The 18,776-nt window shown below is 39.1% G+C and overlaps 1 protein-coding gene across 3 annotated transcripts in view; it reads left to right on the top strand.

Annotated features, from left to right (window-relative positions):
- GABRB3 (gamma-aminobutyric acid type A receptor subunit beta3) overlaps positions 1-18,776 on the top strand; it is a 281,905-nt gene that overhangs the window by 240,508 nt on the left and 22,621 nt on the right. The gene's annotated exons all lie outside the window — the stretch shown is intronic.

Here is an 18,776-nt window from a genome sequence, read left to right as displayed (position 1 = left end):
CCTTAACCTGGCCACCTTCTACTCACTCTTCGGCTTAATCAAGATGCTCTCCCTCTGTGAAGGCTTTGGCCTCTGCTCTGCCCACATACTGCCTCCCAGGTGGGCTTAGGTGCTCTACACCCTGGCAGTGCTGCGCTAACCCTGTAGGAGGGGCCTGGCCTGGGCACAGCTGACCGCGCTCCTTGCCCCATCCTCGTGGGATGCCACGGACATGCAGCCAGTCCTCATGGGGCCAGCTTCCCTCCTCTCTGCCTAGCCTCACAGGCCAAGGGATGTGCAAGTAGACAGATGCCTGAATGTTTAAGATCTGTCTTCATGCACTGCTACCTTCTCCTGTTTCTCAAGGCGTCCTACAAACATGCTTGCAGTCTCTAGAGAAGACACATGGAGGTCCTCACCTTGGATGGGTGGGAAGGCCAAAAGGCATGTGGGCTTATCATTGAGTAGTTTCCACAACCAAGAAAATTGCCCTATGATGTGTTGCAGAAAATGATTTATTGCTTTTAAAACTGGGTTTCAAACTGTTCCATGCTCCAAGTGATGTGAGCAGCAGTCTGCTCAGAACCCAGGGGTAGTCTTGTCTCAGTGTAGGAGTCCTGCCCATGCCTGCCTTTGTCAGAAGATTGCAGATGGGGCTGTTCAGGCACTGCCAAGAGGCCCTTTTATTGCATTTCCATGCAACCTCCTTAAAAGCCTGATGAGGCATCTGTGGAGGGTGGGTGCTTCCACGTGGAAGTGCAACCATGTAGAATGGCCTTCCTGAATCCTTTTGCTTGAAAGCACTTGGGGACACATTTTTCTAGGTGCAATCTGTCTTTCTTTTAAGTAGGTATATGGTGCAAGGTATCGTAAACACTTCTGGAGATGATGCCCACTGCAGAAATGGGGGCACACACTTAAACTCGTGATGCTGAGAGTGAGCCTGCCGTCAGAACGTGGTGTTTAGTCGTCTTTTCTGTTCTTGATGACTTTCTGCATTCGCAGGGTGTCCCCGGGGGCTCACCGTCAGTTAGTTTATCAGTATCAATTCTCTCATCCTTCAAAATGCCTGCATTTTAAAACTATTCTAATTTGCTTACTTATGTAGAAACATCATAGGCCACATTGTTACAAAACTATTTCAAAATTAAATATTACACCAATTATTTCCTTTCCATAAGTCTTCTGAATTAATGAGATTTCGATTAGTCAACTGGATTGAAGGACTCTCAAGCCTGAAAGAGAATTCTCAGGAAACTGATTAGGAAAGACCCAGTCCTCTGGCTTCCCTTGTGGCTCAGATGGTAGAGAATCCACCTGCATTGCAGGAGACTCAGGTTTAATCCTTAGGTCAGGAAGATCCTCTGGAAAAAGGAATGGCAACCCACTCCTGGAGAATCCCATGGACCGAGGAGCCTGGCAGGCTACAGTCCATGGGGTCGCAGACAGTTGGATGCAATAACACTTCCACTTTCACTTTCAATGCCCTGGAGTTTTCTAGAGATGCCCCTTCTCAGGGTCTTGAGGGCAAAATTCCAAACCTCACCCACCTCTCCCTCCTCCTGTCTCTTTCAGGACCTTGTAGACAGCTCCTTGCCATGGTTTCCCAAGGGGTACAGTCCTAATCCATCTCCTGAGTAACATGGGTTGCAGGCTGCAGGGCAGGAAAGACATGAATATTCACTGCAGAGAGTCATGAATAGTCACTCAACAGCTGGCATAAACAAAGCATGGGGCTGAATCCTGGGTCAGAGAGGAAACAGGGCATGACTGGTCCAGTGGGACTGCTCACAGCCAGCAAGCATTTAGCAGCGTGCCCTGGATGACATCAGGTAGCCTCTTACCTAGAGGGGCGTTTAGCAGGAATTAAGCCACAGTAAGAGAGCTCCTGTTCAAGAGACAGTATGTAAAAGGTTTAAAAACTCAGACCCTGGAGCCAGAATTGCCAGAGCTTAAGTACAGACTCTGGAACTTTCTAGCAAGGTAGCCTGCAGCAGGTGATCTCTGAAGAAAAAATGAAGAGATATCGATGATAAATATTTGGTAGAATTGTAGAGAATTACATAAAAAGCCTAGAATAGTGTCTGATCCATGGTGAACACTGATTGTTCTGTGCTGTGCTTAGTTGCTCAGTCGTGTCCGACTCTTTGCAACCCCACGGACTGCAGCCCCCTAGCCTCCTCTGTCCATGGGGAGTCTCCAGGCAAGAATACTGGAGTGGTTTGCCATGCCCTCCTCCAGGGGATCTTCCCAACCCAGGGATCAAACCCAGGTCTCCTGTATTGCAGGTAGATTTTTTTACTGACTGATCCATTAGGGAATCCCTGGTTAGCTTTCATCAATTAAATTGTGTGGGTCCAGAAAATAGATACTCTAATGGTTGCCCAGAGCTTTAAATATTAGAAAATGTATGACATTGTTCTCCTGAATTATTGAAAATTATGTAACTGACTCCTAATTGTTATCTGAGGGTTTCTTGAGAATAGCACTTGTTTGGGGTTCATACCTGTACCCCTAATACATATTCCAGCATCTAGCCCACTCAATAGTTTGAAAACTGAATGGTTATAGAATTATGAGAGGACATTTCACGGTCATTACTAACTATGTAGTCATCCCTAATTAAATGAATCATTTCTGCAAAAGAGATACTATATAAATTAATAGCATTATATATTCAAATATTTAATGTATTAAAATATAATTTTAGAAAGAAAAATCCCCATAAAACCTCATTGTACTTCGGGAGGAAATTAAGTATATCTCTGTCCAGAAGGAAGGAGCCTTGTTCCATGAGTGCATTCTTAAAGACAACAAAGAAATAACTGAGTTAGTTCATTTCAACAAATAATTATTCAGTTTCTACCATGATTCAGCATACAGGCTTTGGAAAAATAATATTTTGATCCTCTTATAACTCAAAGAAAATGAAGTAAGACTTTATTACTCATTCTGACATCTATCTGAGGCTTCAAAGATCTTAATGATCTGGATAAACACGATGGTGTGGGCACTCACCTAGAGCCAGACATCCTGAAGTGTGAAGTCAAGTGGGCCTTAGGAAGCATCACTATGAACAAAGCTACTGAAGGTGATGAAATTCCAGCTGAGCTATTTCAAATCCTAAAAGATGATGCTGTTAAAGTGTGGAACTCAACTTGCCAGCAAATTTGGAAAACTTAGCAGTGGCCACAAGATGGAAAAGGTCAGTTTGCATTCCAATCCCAAAGAAGAACAATGTCAAAGAATGTTCAAACCACCACACAATTGCACTCATCTCACATGCTAGCAAAGTAATGCTTAAAATCCTTCAAGCTAGGCTTAAACAGTATGTGAATGTTGATTTCCAGATGTTCAACTGGATTTAGAAAAAGCAGAGATCAAATTGCCAACATACGTTGGATCATAGAAAAAGCTAAAGAATTCTAGAAAAACATCTACTTCTGCTCCGTTGACTATGCTAAAGCCTTTGACTGTGTGGATCACAACAAACTGTGGAAGCTTCTTAAATAAATAGAAATACCAGATCACCTTACCTGCCTCCTGTGAAACTGTTTGCAGGTCAAGAAGCAACAGTTAGAACTGGACATGGAACAACAGACTGGTTCCAAATTGGGAAAGAATACTTCAAGTCACCCTCTATATTGTCAACTTGCTTACTTAACTTCATGTGAAATACAGGGCTGGATGAAGCATAAGCTGGAATCAAGGAGTACTGGGAGAAATATCAATAACCTCAGATTAACACTACCCTTATGGCAGAAAGTGAAGAGGAATTAAAGAGCTTCTTGATGAGGGTGAAAGAAGAGAATGAAAAAGCTGGCTTGAAACTCAACATTCAAAAAAGTAAGATCATGGCATCCAGTCCCATTACTTCATGGCAAATAGATGGGGAAAAATGGAAACAGTGACAGACTTTATTTTCTTGGGCTCAAAAATCACTTTGGATGGTGAATGCAGCCATGAAATTACAAAACACTTGCTCCATGGAATAAAAGCAATGACCAACCTAGACAGCGTATTACAAAGCAGAGACATTACCTTGCTGACAAAGGTCTACCTAATCAAAACTATGATTTTTCAGAAGTCATGTATGAATGTGAGAGTTGGACTATAAAGAAAGCTGAGTGCCAAAGAATTGATGCTTTTGAACTGTGGTGCTGGAGGAGACTCTTGAGAGTCCCTTGGACTGCAAGGATATCAAACCAGTCAATTTTAAAGGAAAACAGTCCTGAATATTCATGGGAAGGACTGATGTTAAAGTTGAAGCTCCAATCCTTTGGCCACCTGATGCGAAGAACTGACTCATTTGAAAAGACCCTGACGCTGGGAAAGATTGAAGGCAGGAGGAGAAGGGGACGACAGAGGATGAGATGGTTGGATGGCATCAGCGACTCAATGGGCATGAGTTTGGGCAAGCTCTGGGAGATAGTGAAGGACAGGGAAGCCTGGCGTGCTGCAGTCGACGCAGGTGCAAAGAGTCGGACAGAACTGAGTGACTAAATCACAACAACTGACTTCTAACCATAACAGTGGCATGTCCCAGGGAGACTGGTACATGGTAGTTACATTAGCCCCAATTAAAGCATAGGAAATCTGATGCTCAAGAATGTTAATGATTTTACCAAATTTACACAGTAAAGCTAGAAAGGACAGAAATTAATCCACAGGGTTCCTGACAATTAGGAAATTCTGAATCTTTTTGACAAAGATTTTAAAAGCTAGTATTTTTAAGTGTTATTTAAATGATTATTTTCCACACTTTTGTATATTAATGTTATAAGGTTTGTTATACAAGGTGTAGACAGTTGAGATGACAAACGATGTCTGTGGTGCCCATCTACAGCATCTATGTCTTTCCTGCCTTACCTCCCAGTATTAAAGGGCTGTAATTTTTGATGAGCTGTGCTTTTATGCATGTCTCTAAAAATAGACTTTGGGAATGGAGGCCTCCAAATTCTTAATACGGGGACCTAGAATTGATTCATCCAATGTCCAGAAATCCTCAGTGGCAAGAAGTGTGTCTCTGCCTTCTATATACCATGTATTTTGCTGGCAGATTAGTGGCCGTGAAACTTTTTTTTTTTCATTTTTACTGAACTGTAGTGGATTTGCAATTGTGTTAGTTTCTGGTGTACATCAAAGTGATTCAGTTTTATATATATATACATATAAACTTTTTCATATTGTTTTCCATTATGGTTCACTGTAGGATATTGAATATCATTCCTTATACAGTAGGACTATATGTATTATTGTGTATCTGTTAATCTCAAACTCAAACCTAATTAATCCTTCCCTTACCCTCTTCCACTTTAGTAAGCATAAGTTTGTTTTCTATGTCTGTAAGTCTACTTCTTTTTGTAAATGAGTTCGCTTGTATCATATTTTAGATTCCACATATACGTGATAACATATGGTATTTATCTTTGTCTAACTTACTTCACTTGGTGTGATAATCTCTAGATCCATCTACGCTACTGCAAATGGCATTATTTCATTCATCTTTATGACTGACTCATATTTTATATATATGTGTGTGTGTATGTGTATAAAATCTTTATCCATTCGTCTGTCGACAGACATTCCAGTTGCTTCCATGTCTTGACTGTGGTAAATAGTGCTCAGGACACACTGTTTCCCTGAATCCACTTCCCAGCTCCAGAACCTGTGATACCTTGCCTTTGCCTGCAGTACAGAATCCAGTGTCCTTTACCGTGGACCCAGTTCTAGTTGTAACCTCTTCTCTTTAGTTTAGCTCTTAAGCATTCCCAGCACAGAGCTTTCTTTTAGTTGCTGCGCTCAGCTCTTTTTCTCGCCTCCACTCACTTCTGCCTACTGCCTGAAGACTTTTGCCCTTGTTACAGCCCACATTTGATGCTTCTCTTCCTCTTTTTTCTATCCATATCAAGAACATTCACCAATGGACAGTTGAATGAGATAACAGAGTTTAGATTACTCTGTGACTACCTTCTTTAACTGAACATTATGCTTGTGAAGTCCATCTGTATCACTGTGGTTCATTTACTTTCATTGCCACATGTGTGTGTGCGCGCTAAGTCACTTGAGTTGTGTTGGAGTCTTTGCAACCCTATGGACTGTAGCCCACCAGGCTCCTCTGTCCATGGAGATTCTCCAGACAAGAATATTGGAGTGGGAATGTTTCCTTCTGCCTTAAGAAGAATATTTTTAAAATATTTAGTTTTAAAATTTAAAAATTTTAAAATATTTTCTTTAGTGTTAAGTCTCCTGGTCAGATATCTTCAAGTTTTTTATTTAAACAATCTGTATATGACTTTATATCATGTTTGTTCTTATAGGATGAATTTATTGTTATGGAAAGATAGATTAGCATTTTTTCCTTTTCCATTTGAAGATATGACTTCATTTACCCCAGTGTCTATTGTTTCTATTGAGAAGAGAGTTGTTGGTCTATTTGGTGCTGCTTTCAAATTGATCTATTTTTCCTCCCCTGACTAGATAGTTATAATTTTTATCATTGTTTTTTATTTCATTGCCATTTATGATATGCCAAGGTATAGTTTTCTCTTTAATTATTCTTCTTGGAGTTCGTAGGTCTTCTTGAGGTCTTTCAGCAGTTTTAGAGCACCATCAGCCACCTTTGCTTTTGCTCCATTTTCTCTCTCTTTTTCTCCTTCTAGGATTCCAGTTTAAATTCTAACAATTTCAACTTTGGGTCTTATCACTATATCTTCTAAATATCTCATGTTGCTTTCTGAATGTTTTGTTTTATTTTTGCTTCATGCATCGCTCTGGAAATTTTCTTCTGGTTTTTCTTTCAGTTCAATAATTCTTTCTTTGTGTCTAATCTGATAATATTATATCTGAGGAAAGTGTAGATAAAGTTCAAAATCTATGATGATGTTTTCTTTTTTTCAGAGAGAATTTATGCTTTCCTCTCTCAGGCAGCTAGAGGCATTAGCAGTCCAAACTAGCTTCATTTACTTTCTGGGGCTTGGTAATTCTGAGTTCAGATTCATTCCTTGGGTATGCTTGCTTGAATCCTTCTGATTTATCTTTATATTTTGGACAGAGCTCTTTGGAATCCCTGTCTCCAGTTTTCGCTCCCTTTGTTCCATGAGTCTATCAGATGTTCTAACTAGCTTCTCATCTTTCTATGAACTACATCCACCTGAAACATGGAGCTCACCTCTCTCATTTTAACTTCTCTCCCAAACCTTGGCTCAGATTTTTACTAGGTGTTCCCTCCAGTGTCTCTAAGGATAGGGATTTAAGTTTTGCCCATTTTTTTCCAGTTGTTGCCAGTGGAAGGGTTACATATCCCACAGTATTCAAACACCATAGCTTATGTTTTCGCTCTTCTCTACTGTTGCAGAAGAATTTATGGTTGTTTAATATTTAATTCTTACTTAGCTATGACTATTAGTTACATGAGAGTAGAAAAGACGAAAATTTGGGATATGTTCTTTACAGTCACATTTCAGAAAATATGAATCATTTAATTCTGTATTTTTCTGATAACATTATAGAGAGGAAACACTTAGCCGTAATAGTGTACTATGAAAGAAAGTGTTGCTGCTGCTAAGTCACTTCAGTTGTGTTCGACTCTGTGCGATCCCATAGACAGCAGCCCACCAGGCTCTGCAGTCCCTGGGATTCTCCAGGCAAGAATACTGGAGTAGGTTGCCATTTCCTTCTCCAATGCATGAAAGTGAAAAGAGAAAGTGAAGTCACTTAGTCGCGTCTGACTCTGCGCGACCCCATGGACTGCAGCCTACCAGGCCCCTCCATCCATGGGATTTTTCAGGCAAGAGTACTGGAGTGGGTTGCCATTGCCTTCTCCAAAAGAAAGCATTATAAAGCTCAAAATCAAGAGATCTGAGTCCTTGGTTGTAAGGACTGTGAAGGAACTGTGAAAATGTGAGGAGAGTACTTCAGTAGCAGACAGTAAGGGGATTAGGTTAAAAGAAATACTGGGTAAGTTTATTTCAACAAGTATATACAGCTAATAACCAAAGAGACCTTTAAATATCACTCTTGACATATGACCACTGCATTGGGACTTCAGCTTTTGTGCAAGTTTTGAATGCACATCCTACTGACGCACAAAATTTGCTGTCTACAGTTTTTGCCAAATCTGAAATTGACTCCTAACTTTTAGTTTTCTTTGAGCTTGAAAGACTGAAAATTTTGATAAACTCATGGAGAACAGACTACTTAATATGCTTCTTTAATTATGTGATGTTTTTATTTCTCTTCCTTTTTTTCTGGGCTGTATCTGGACTGATATATTCTGACTTTATTTCAAGATACTTCTGCCATGATTAGAAGAAAGAGAAAGAATAGGATCCAAAACTAAGTGATGATGAAAATGTTCTGTTAAGATGCGTGAATTTTCTATTCTTCAAAAATCAGCTTCCTGCATCTATTGACATTATCATATGGTTTTTATCTTTCAATTAGTTAACATAGTGTATCACATTTATTCATTTGCATATATTGAAGAATCCTTGCATCCCTGGAATAAACCCAACGTGATCATGGTGTATGAGCTTTTTGATGTGTTGCTGAATTCCATTTGCTAAAATTTTGTTGAGGATTTTTGCATCTATGTTCATCAGTGATATTGGCCTATAGTTTTCTTTTTTTGTGTTTTTTTTCTGGTTTTGGTATCAGGGTGATGGTGGCCTCATAGAATAAGTTTGGAAGTGTTCCTTCCTCTGCAAATTTTTGAAAGAGTTTTAGAAGGATAGGCATTAGCTCTTCTCTAAATGTTTAATAGAATTCTCCTATGAAGCCATCTGGTCCTGGACTTTTGCTTTTTGGGAGATTTTTTATCACAGCTTCAATTTCTGTGCTTGTAATTGGGTTGTTCATAATTTCTATTTCTTCCTGGTTCAGTCTTGAAAGATGGAACTTTTCTAAGAGGTTATCCATTTCTTCCAAGTTATCCATTTTATTGCCATATAGTTGTTCATAATAGTCTCTTATAACCCTTTGTATTTCTCCATTGTCTGTTGTAACCTCTCCTTTTTCATTTCTAGTTTTGTTGATTTGATTCTTCTCTCTTTTTCTTCTTGATGAGTCTGGCTAAAGGCTTGCCAATTTTGTTTATTTTCTCAAAGAATCAGCTTTTAGTTTTATTAATCTTTACTTTTGTTTCTTTCATTTCTTTTTCATTTATTTCTGCTTGGTTCTTTATGATTTCTTTCCTTTTACTAATTTTGGGGTTTTTTGTTCTTCTTTTTCCAGTTGTTTTAAGTGTAAAGTTAGGTTGTCTATTCGATGTTTTTCTTGTTTCTTGAGGTAGGATTGTATTGCTATAAACTTCCCTCTTAGGACTGCTTTTGCTGCATCCCATAGGTTTTGAGTTGTGTTTTCATTGACACTTGTTTCTAGAAATTCTTTGATTTCCCTTTTGATTTCTTTAGTAACCTGTTGGTTATTTAGAAACATATTGTTTAATCTCCATGTGTTTGTGTTTCTTACAGTTATTTTCTTGTGATTGATATCTAGTCAACACAACATTGTGGTCAGAGAAGATGCTTGATATGATTCAACTTTCTTATATTTACTGAGGTTTGATTTGTGACCCAAGATGTGGTCTATTCTGGAGAATGTTTCATGTGCACTTAAGAAGTTGTATTCTTCTGCATTTTGATGGAATGTCCTGAAGATGTCAATGAGATCCATCTCATCTAATGTATCATTTAAGACTTGTGTTTCCTTATTAATTTTCTGTTTTGATAATCTGTCCATTGGTGTGAGTGGGGTGTTAAAGTCTCCAAGTATTATTGTGTTACTGTCAATTTCTCCTTTTATGTCTGTGTTTGTCTTATGTATTGAGGTGCTCTTATTGGGTGCATAGATATTTACAATTGTTATGTCTTCCTCTTGGGTTGATCCCTTGATCATTATGTAGTGTCCTTCCTTGTCTCTTATAATCTTCTATATTTTAAGGTTTATTTTGTCTGATATGAGGATTACTACTCCAGCTTTCTTTTGCTTCCCATTTGCATGGAATATATTTTTCCACCCTCTCACTTTCAGTCTATGTGTGTCTTTTGGTCTGAAGTGGGTTTCTTGTAGACAGCATATATATGGGTCTTGCTTTTGTATCCATTCATTCAGGCTCTTTGACAAAATTCAGCACCCATTTATGATTAAAACTCTTCAAAAAATGGGCATAGAAGGAGCCTACCTCAATGTAGTAAAGGCCATTTATGCTAAGCCTACAGCAAACATTATTCTCAAGCATTGAAAGCATTCCACCTAAGATCAGAAACAAGACTCGGGTGTCCACTTTTGCCACTGTTATTCAACATAGCTCTGGAAGTCCTAGCCACAGCAATCAGAGAAGAAAAGGAAATAAAAGGAATCCAGATCAGAAAGGAAGTAAAGCCTTCTCTGTCTGCAGATGACATCAGTTCAGTTCAGTCACTCAGTCATGTCTGACTCTTTGTGACCCCATGAATCGCAGCACACCAGGCCTCCCTGTTCATCACCATCTCCCAGAGTTCACTCAGACTCACGTCCATCGAGTCCGTGATGCCATCCAGCCGTCTCATCCTCGGTCGTCCCCTTCTCCTCCTGCCCCCAATCCCTCCCAGCATCAGAGTCTTTTCCAATGAGTCAACTCTTCTCATGAGGTGGCCAAAGTACTGGAGTTTCAGCTTCAGCATCATTCCTTCCAAAGAAATCACAGGGTAGAACTCCTTCAGAATGGACTGGTTGGATCTCCCTGCAGTCCAAGGGACTCTCAAGAGCCTTCTCCAACACCACAGTTCAAAAGCATCAATTCTTCGGTGCTCAGCCTTCTTCACAGTCCAACTCTCACATCCATACATGACCACAGGAAAAACCACAGCCTTGACTAGATGGACCTTAGTCGGCAAAGTAATGTCTCTGCTTTTGAATATACTATCTAGGTTGGTCATAACTTTTCTTCCAAGGAGTAAGCGTCTTTTAATTTCATGGCTGCAGTCACCATCTGCAGTGATTTTGGAGCCCCTCAAAATAAAGTCTGACACTGTTTCCACTGTTTCCCCATCTATTTCCCATGAAGTGATAGGACCGGTTGCCATGATCTTCGTTTTCTGAATGTTGAGCTTTAAGCCAACTTTTTCGCTCTCCTCTTTCACTTTCATCAAGAGGCTTTTTAGCTCCTCTTCACTTTCTGCCATACGGGGGGTGTCATTTGCATATCTGAGGTTATTGATATTTGTCCTGGAAATCTTGATTCCAGCTTGTGTTTCTTCCAGTCCAGCTTCTCTCATGATGTACTCTGCCTGATACTGTACATAAAAAACCCTAAAGATAGTATCAGAAATTACTAGAGCTAATCATGAATTTAGCAAAGTTGCAGGATACAAAATCAATACACAGAAATCACTTGCAGTTCTATATAGTAACAATGAGAAATCAGAAAGATCAGTTAAGGAATCAATCCCATTCACCATTGCAACAAAAAGAATTAAATATCTAGGAATAAACTTACCTAAGGAGACAAAAGAACTGTACACAGAAAATTATGACACTGATGAAAGAAATCAAAGACGACATCAACAGATGGAGAGATATTCCACGTCTCTAGGTAGGAAGAATCAATATTGTTAAAATGAGTATACTACCAAACGCAATCTACAGATTTAACGTGATCCCTATCAAATTACCAATGGCATTTTTTACAGAACTAGAACAAAAAATTTCACATTTCATATGGAAATGCAAAAGACCCCAAATAGCCAAAGAAGTCTTGGAAAAGAAAAATGGAGCTAGAGGAATCAATCTTCCTGACTTCAGATTATACTACAAGGCTACAGTCATCAAGACAGTATGGTACTGGCACACAAAAAGAAATATAGACCAATGGAACAAGATAGAAAGCCCCAAAATAAAACCCATGCACCTATGGGTATCTTATTTTTGACAAAGGAGGCAAGAATATACAATGGGGCAAAGACAGCCTCTTCAATAAATGGTGCTGGGAAAACTGGACAGCTACATATAAAAGAATGAAATTAGAACACCTCCTAACACCATACATAAAGATAAACTCAAAATGGATTAAAGACCTACATGTAAGACCACAAACTGTAAAACTCTTAGAGGAAAATAGGCAGAACACTCGATGACATAAAGCAAGATCCTCTATGACCCACCTCCTACAGTAATGAAAATAAAAACAAAAGTAAACAAGTGGGACCTAGTTAAACTTAAAAGCTTTTGCACAGCAAAGGAAACTTTAAGCAAGGTGAAAAGACACCTATCAGAATAGGAGAAAATGATAGCAAAGGAAACAACTGACAAAGGATTAATTTCCAAAATATACAAGCAGCTCATACAACTCAATACCAGAAAAGCAGACAACCCAATCAAAAAGTGGGGAAAAGACCTAAAGAGACATTTCTCCAAAGAAGACATACAGATAGATAGCTAACAAACATGTGAAAAGATGCTCAATATCGCTCATTATTAGAAAAATGCAAACCAAAAATACGATGAGATACCACCTCACACCAGTCAGAATGGCCCTCATCAAAAAGTCTACAAACGATAAATGCTGGTGAGGGTGTGAAGAAAAGGGAATGCTCTTGCACTGTTGGTGGGAATGTAAATTGATACAGCCACTATGGAAGACAGTATGGAGATTCCTTAAAAAACTAGGAATAAAACCACTGGATGACCCAGTAATCCCACTCCTAGGCATATACCCTGAGGAAACCAAAATGGAAAAAGACACATGTATCCCATTGTTCATTGCAGCTCTATTTACAATAGCTAGAACATGGAAGCAACCTAGATGTATATCAACATATGAATGGATAAAGAAGTCATAGTACATATACACAATGGAATATTACTCAGACATAAAAAGGAATGCGTTTGAGTCAGTTCTAATGAGGTGGATGAACCTAGAACCTATTATACAGAGTGAAGTGAGTCAGAAAGAGAAAGATAAATACCATATTCTAATGCATATATGTGAAATCTAGAAAAACGGTACTGAAGAATTTATTTACAGGGCAACAATGGAGAAACAGACATAGAGAATAGACTTATGGACATGGGGAGAGGGGAGGAGAGGGTGAAATGTATGGAAAGAGTAATGTGGAAACTTACATTACCATGTGTAAAATAGATGGCCAACAGGAATTTGCTGTATGGCTTAGGAAACTCAATCAGTGGCTGTGTATCAACCTAGAGGGGTGGGATGGGGAGGGAGATGAGAGGAAGTTTCTAAAGGGAGGGGATATATATATACCTATGGTTGATTCATGTTGAAGTTTGACAGAAAACAGCAAAATTCTGTAAAGCAATTATCCTTCAATAAAAAATAAATTTTAAAAATCAACTTTCAAAATACTATTTTGCTTCACAATTATGATTATAAAACAAATGTATGCAAGACAGCAAAAGAGACACGGATATATAGAACAGACTTTGGGACTCTGTGGGAGAGGGAGAGGATGGGATGATTTGGGAGAATGGCATTGAAACATGTATAATATCATGTAAGAAACGAATTGCCTGTCTAGGTTTGATGCAGGATACAGGATGCTTGGGCTGGTGCACTGGGATGACCCAGAGAGATGGTATGGGGAGGGAGGTGGGAGGGGGGTTCAGGATTGGGAACTCATTTATACCCGTGGCAGATTCATGTTGATGTATAGCAAAACCAATAGAGTATTGTAAAGTAAAATAAATAAATACATAAAGCAAACAAAGCAAATTACAAAATTTTTTTGAAATCTGCATGTCACACCTTTAAAACACGCACTTAATTTTCTGTAGAGTCCATTCGTGAACTCTGTGCTTTAGTTTTATCCTAAACTAAAGCCCACGATCAAATTATTATGCATGTGGTGTATAAATAACATCTACTGTAAGTCTAGTGCTGATATTATATGAAATGTTAGAAGAAGGAATTATCATCCATATCTTTTTGTCTTTTAAAGCCCAGAGATAAATTCCCATTATGTTTCCCACATTGGCAATTATTAGAAGGATCCTTAGAGACAAGTCACCTGTGCTTACTGGCCAAATACTACTAATCCCTCAGTGCAAAATGGCTGAAGTAGAGAAAATTAACTCTCAGCACCAAAGGGAAGCTTAACTATCTCATCTTGTTACTATGAAATACTTTTCCTTTAAGGCTCCTGACCTACAGAAGCCAGATTTCTTCAGAAATGCCCAACACCTCCTTGGCAAAAATAAGTCTTATCTAACTTCATCTTTTGGAATTGCTTTCAAGACTTCCACACAATTTTTAAAAATATGTTCAATAGTAAAAACAGTTGCATTACAGAGTCCTGAGCACAGAAAGCATCATAGAGGAGAGAAAGGAAAGGAACAAGTAACTTGCTTTTATTGAGTGGGTATTTGGGGCCATTTAGTATGTTTGGGGGCTTCCCTGATAGCTCAGTTGGTAAAGAATCCTCCTGCAATGCAAGAGACCCTGGTTTGATTCCTGGGTCAGGAAGATCCCCTGCAGAAGGGATAGGCTACTCATTCCAGTGTTCTTGGGCTTCCCTTGTGGCTCAGCTGGTAAAGAATCCACCTGCAATGTAGAAGACCTGGGTTTGATCCCTTGGTTGGGAAGATGCCCTGGAGAAAAGAAAGGCTACACTCCTTATTCTGGCCTAGAGAATTCCATGGACTATAGTCCGTGGGGTCACAAAGAGTCGGACACAGTTGACAGACTTTCACTTTCAGTATGTTTGGTACCAGTAAAGTACATGTAGTACGTATTCTTTTTCTTATAACAGAGTTCTTAAGGTGCAATTTATATACCATAAAATTAACCATTTAAAGTATGTAATACAATTGTTTTTATTGTATTTACAATTTTGTAATCATGACGTTCTTCAAATCAATTTCCAAATATTTTCATCACCCTCAAAGCTCTGTACTCAGTAGCAGTCATTCTTCATTTCCCCCAACCTGCTTCCCCTAACCCTATGGGTAACCACTAATCTAATTGCTGTTGCAATAGGTTTGCCTCTTTCATTCCACTTCTTGGAATGGAATCATACACCATATGGTCCTTTGTGTCTGGCTTCTTTTACTCAGCATATTTTCAAGGTTCATCCATGTTGTGATGTGTATCAATACTTCACTCCTTTTTGTTGCTTGAACAATACAATGCTGTATTTGTTGCTGGAACAATACAATATTCCATTGTATGAATATATCATGTTTTGTTTAATCGTACATAAAATTGATGAATGTTGGGCTAGTTCCACCTTTTGGCTATCAGGAATAAAGCTGCTATGAACATTCATGCACAGGTTTTTCTGTGCATGTAAGCTTTCATTTGCATTATGTATGTACTTAGAATTGCAATTATTGGGTCATATGATAACTATGTTTAACTTTTTGAGGAACTGCCAAACTGTTTGTCAAAGTAGCCATACCATTTAGGTTCCCTAGGCAATACATGATGGTTCTAATTTATCCACATTTTCACCAATGCTTATTATTGTCTGCCTTTATATATATACACACACACATATATAATTTTATTAATTTACTTTTGGCTGTCCTGAGTCTTCCTTGCTGAGCAGGATTTTCTCTACTTGTGCCAGGCAGGCAGAGTCTACTTTCTAGGTGTGGTGCACAGGCTTCTCACTGCTGCGCCTTCTCTGGTTGCAGAACATGGTCTCTAGGGTGCACAGGCTTCAGTAGCTGCAGCACAGGGGGCTCAGTAGCTGTGGCCTCTGTGGGTCTAAAGCACAGGCTCAGTAGTTGCGGTGCACAGGCTTAGTGGCTTCACAGCTTGTGGAATCTTCCCGGATTGGGGATCGAATCCATGTCACCTGCATTGGAAGGTGGATTTTTTTTTTTTTTTAAACACCAAGCCACCAGGGAAGCCCTTATCTGTTTTTTTGATTGTAGTCATCCTAATAGTAAGAAATGGTATCTCATTGTGGTTCTGAGTTGCATTTCCCTAATGAGTAAGATATTGAGAATCTTTTATTTGCTTAGTGGACATTAGTCTTATCCTCTTTGGAGGAATATCTATTCAAGTCCTTTGCCCATTTTTAAATCAGGTTGTTCGTATTCTTTGTAAACCTTCTTTATGCAGTCTAAATACAAGTTCCTCATCAGATATATGATTTGCAAATATTTTCTCTCATTCTGTGGATTTTATTTTCATTTTCTCAATAGTTTCCTCTGCAGAATAATAGTTTGTAATCAATGGAGTAAAATTTATCTGTATTTTTCCTTTTTCACTCATGATATCCATGCCCTGATTTTACACACAGGGAAACTAAGGATCTGAGAGGACAACCAACTTCCTAAAGGAGTATCCCAAATAAACCCTGAGCCTCTCTCAGGCTTCTCTCAGATGCCCCTGCTCTTTGCTCCAGACTCATAGGACAGAACATTCCAGCTTTGCTGTGGAGATCAGAAAGAGAATTATTGCCTGATTGAGAAAGTCTTTGAAAAAGTTTGTTTTTCCTCTTTCTCTAGTTCCTGTTTCATATATCTACTTTCCTTTATGGAAGTTTTGAAAATATTTTAACTTAGGTGACTGATAAGGGGGGGTGAGAAAATTAGGAACACCATTTTGAACTTTAGGTTGTATTATACAGTAAAAAAAAAAAAAAAGGGAGGGGAGATAAATGAATGAGAGAGCATCATAAAGACACCAAGAGCATCCCTGAGCTCCCAGGCAAAGCATCACGCAGCTTCCTAGGCAGTCCCAGGAGAGCCCCTTTGGTGACTGCCTTGGAAGGGGACAGGAATATGTAGGTAGGCCAATTCTGCTGCAGTTGCGAAAATATCAGCTTGTGACTTTATAGATACATTTGAGTGGCTCTTACACTTGGCAAAGGTGACATGATACTCTGCATCCACATTTTTATGAGTTCTTCAGCAATACTAATGCCTTAGAAAGTTCTGTTAATTTAGGCTGGATGAGAGATCCAGAGCCTTGTTTCTGGCACAGCTTTTAGTGCATCTGGGGAAAAAGGGTTGAGATCAGCATTTCAGTAGATAGTCTTGGCAAGGAAGTCCTGAACTGGAACAATGCACTTGTGTTCAGGGACTCTACCTTTGTCGGTTCAGCATCTACTTGGGAACCTAACCACATCTACCTTGCCACACAGGCTTTAGGGCTTCTGTGCCTTTCTGTTGTAATTTGTAAGCTTCTGTTGCTCATTTGAAGGTTATATTTCAGTGCAACTGACTCACTACTTTCCCACTTTAAAATGATCAAGCCCCTTGTTATGATCATTTGAAGAATTTTCTCCACAGATACAGGCTACATCAGGATATCTGTTGTATCAGTGTCAGGACCTTGTCTAACAGACCCTATGCATTCTTGAAGATGCCCGCCAAATGGCAAAAGCCTTTGCCTAGGGAGGGGGTTTGGGACAGGGGGACACGTGTACACCCATGGCTGATTCATGTCAATGTATGGCAAAAACCACCACAATATTGTAAAGTAATTAGCCTCCAATTAAAATAAATTAATTGATTAAAACAAAAAAATAGCCTTTGCCTAGAAGAATAGGTCTTGACATCTCTGAAGATTCTTGTGATTATTAACATTTTGAAGTCTCTATCTCATAGCATCATCAAAGGCTTTTCTTCATTTGACTGGGTTGGACCCTTTACCTTGAAGGTTCTTATCCTCTGCCTATGAAGACTCTTATTCAACCAGGAGTATCGCAGTTTAGATACTGTGAAACCTTTCCTAAATCTTGAGCTCTAGAATATTCAGTGTAGGCCTTACCTCTGGTTTACAGAGGCCAGTTCTGTATGGGTCTTTCTCGGACAGATTGGGAGCTAGGTGAGAGCATAGACCATCTTCTTATTCATCTTTATTGTTTCCTCCACTTAACATTCCCACCTGTGGGATTAGGAGATTGGGACTACGGGATAGGACAGGTGGTGAATGCCTAAGAATTTTGTTAATTTGAAAGTGTATTTCATGTCTAAGAAACAGAATGTACTTACTATACAAATACATAAGAAAATGGTATATTTTCTTAATTCTATGTTCTGTGTTAAAGAGTATCTTGGTGAATACATAATTTTGAGATCTGAGTAGTATTTCCTTCCTCAAGGCCACTAATGACCCTCCAAATATTTGACTATGCTGTTATATCACTGGCCTCCATGTTGCCCAGGGTAAGTATTCTCAAAAGCATATCAGTTGTACTTCATTGCATGAATCTCAGTATTTGCCTTGTAGGGGACAGTTTCTTTAAAGAAATTGTACTTTGGAAAATGTTAAGAAAGCTGACTCAGAAAATGGAAAATGGGGAATGTGGTAGATTACATTGTCATTCAAAAAATAATTGCTGCAATTCCCTGGGAGAGGATGAACTTTTCTACCTTGGTGACATAAAGACTGACAATGAGACTTGCTCTGGAGAATGAAATGTGATGGGAAGTATGTGTGGCCCTTCTTCCACAGTGTCCCAGCTGCCTTCCAGATAGAGGAAGCTGAGTCGCTATGGAGCACAAGAAAGAAAAAACAAATAAATCTTTCTTGTAAAGTCACTGAGATTTAGGGGTCTTTTGCTACTACAGCATAAGCCAGTCTATCCTGATGGAATCGGATAAAGTTCCAAGTAGAATGGACATAGTGAGAAATATCTGAAGCATAAAATAGCAAACGATTAGCAAAGGCATGAGATCACTACGAAGTTGGAAATTAAGATCTGATATTGTGGAGAAGGCACTGGCAACCCACTCCAGTACTCTTGCCTGGGAAATCCCATGGATGGAGGAGCCTGGTAGGCTGCAGTCCATGGGGTCGCTAGGAGAATTAAAAAAAAAAAAAAAGATCTGATATTGAA

Source organism: Capricornis sumatraensis, chromosome 19 (assembly GCF_032405125.1).
Source record: "Capricornis sumatraensis isolate serow.1 chromosome 19, serow.2, whole genome shotgun sequence".
Lineage (NCBI taxonomy): Eukaryota > Metazoa > Chordata > Mammalia > Artiodactyla > Bovidae > Capricornis > Capricornis sumatraensis.
Note: the sequence above shows the minus strand (reverse complement) of the source record. Positions and strands in the feature narration are given on the sequence as shown.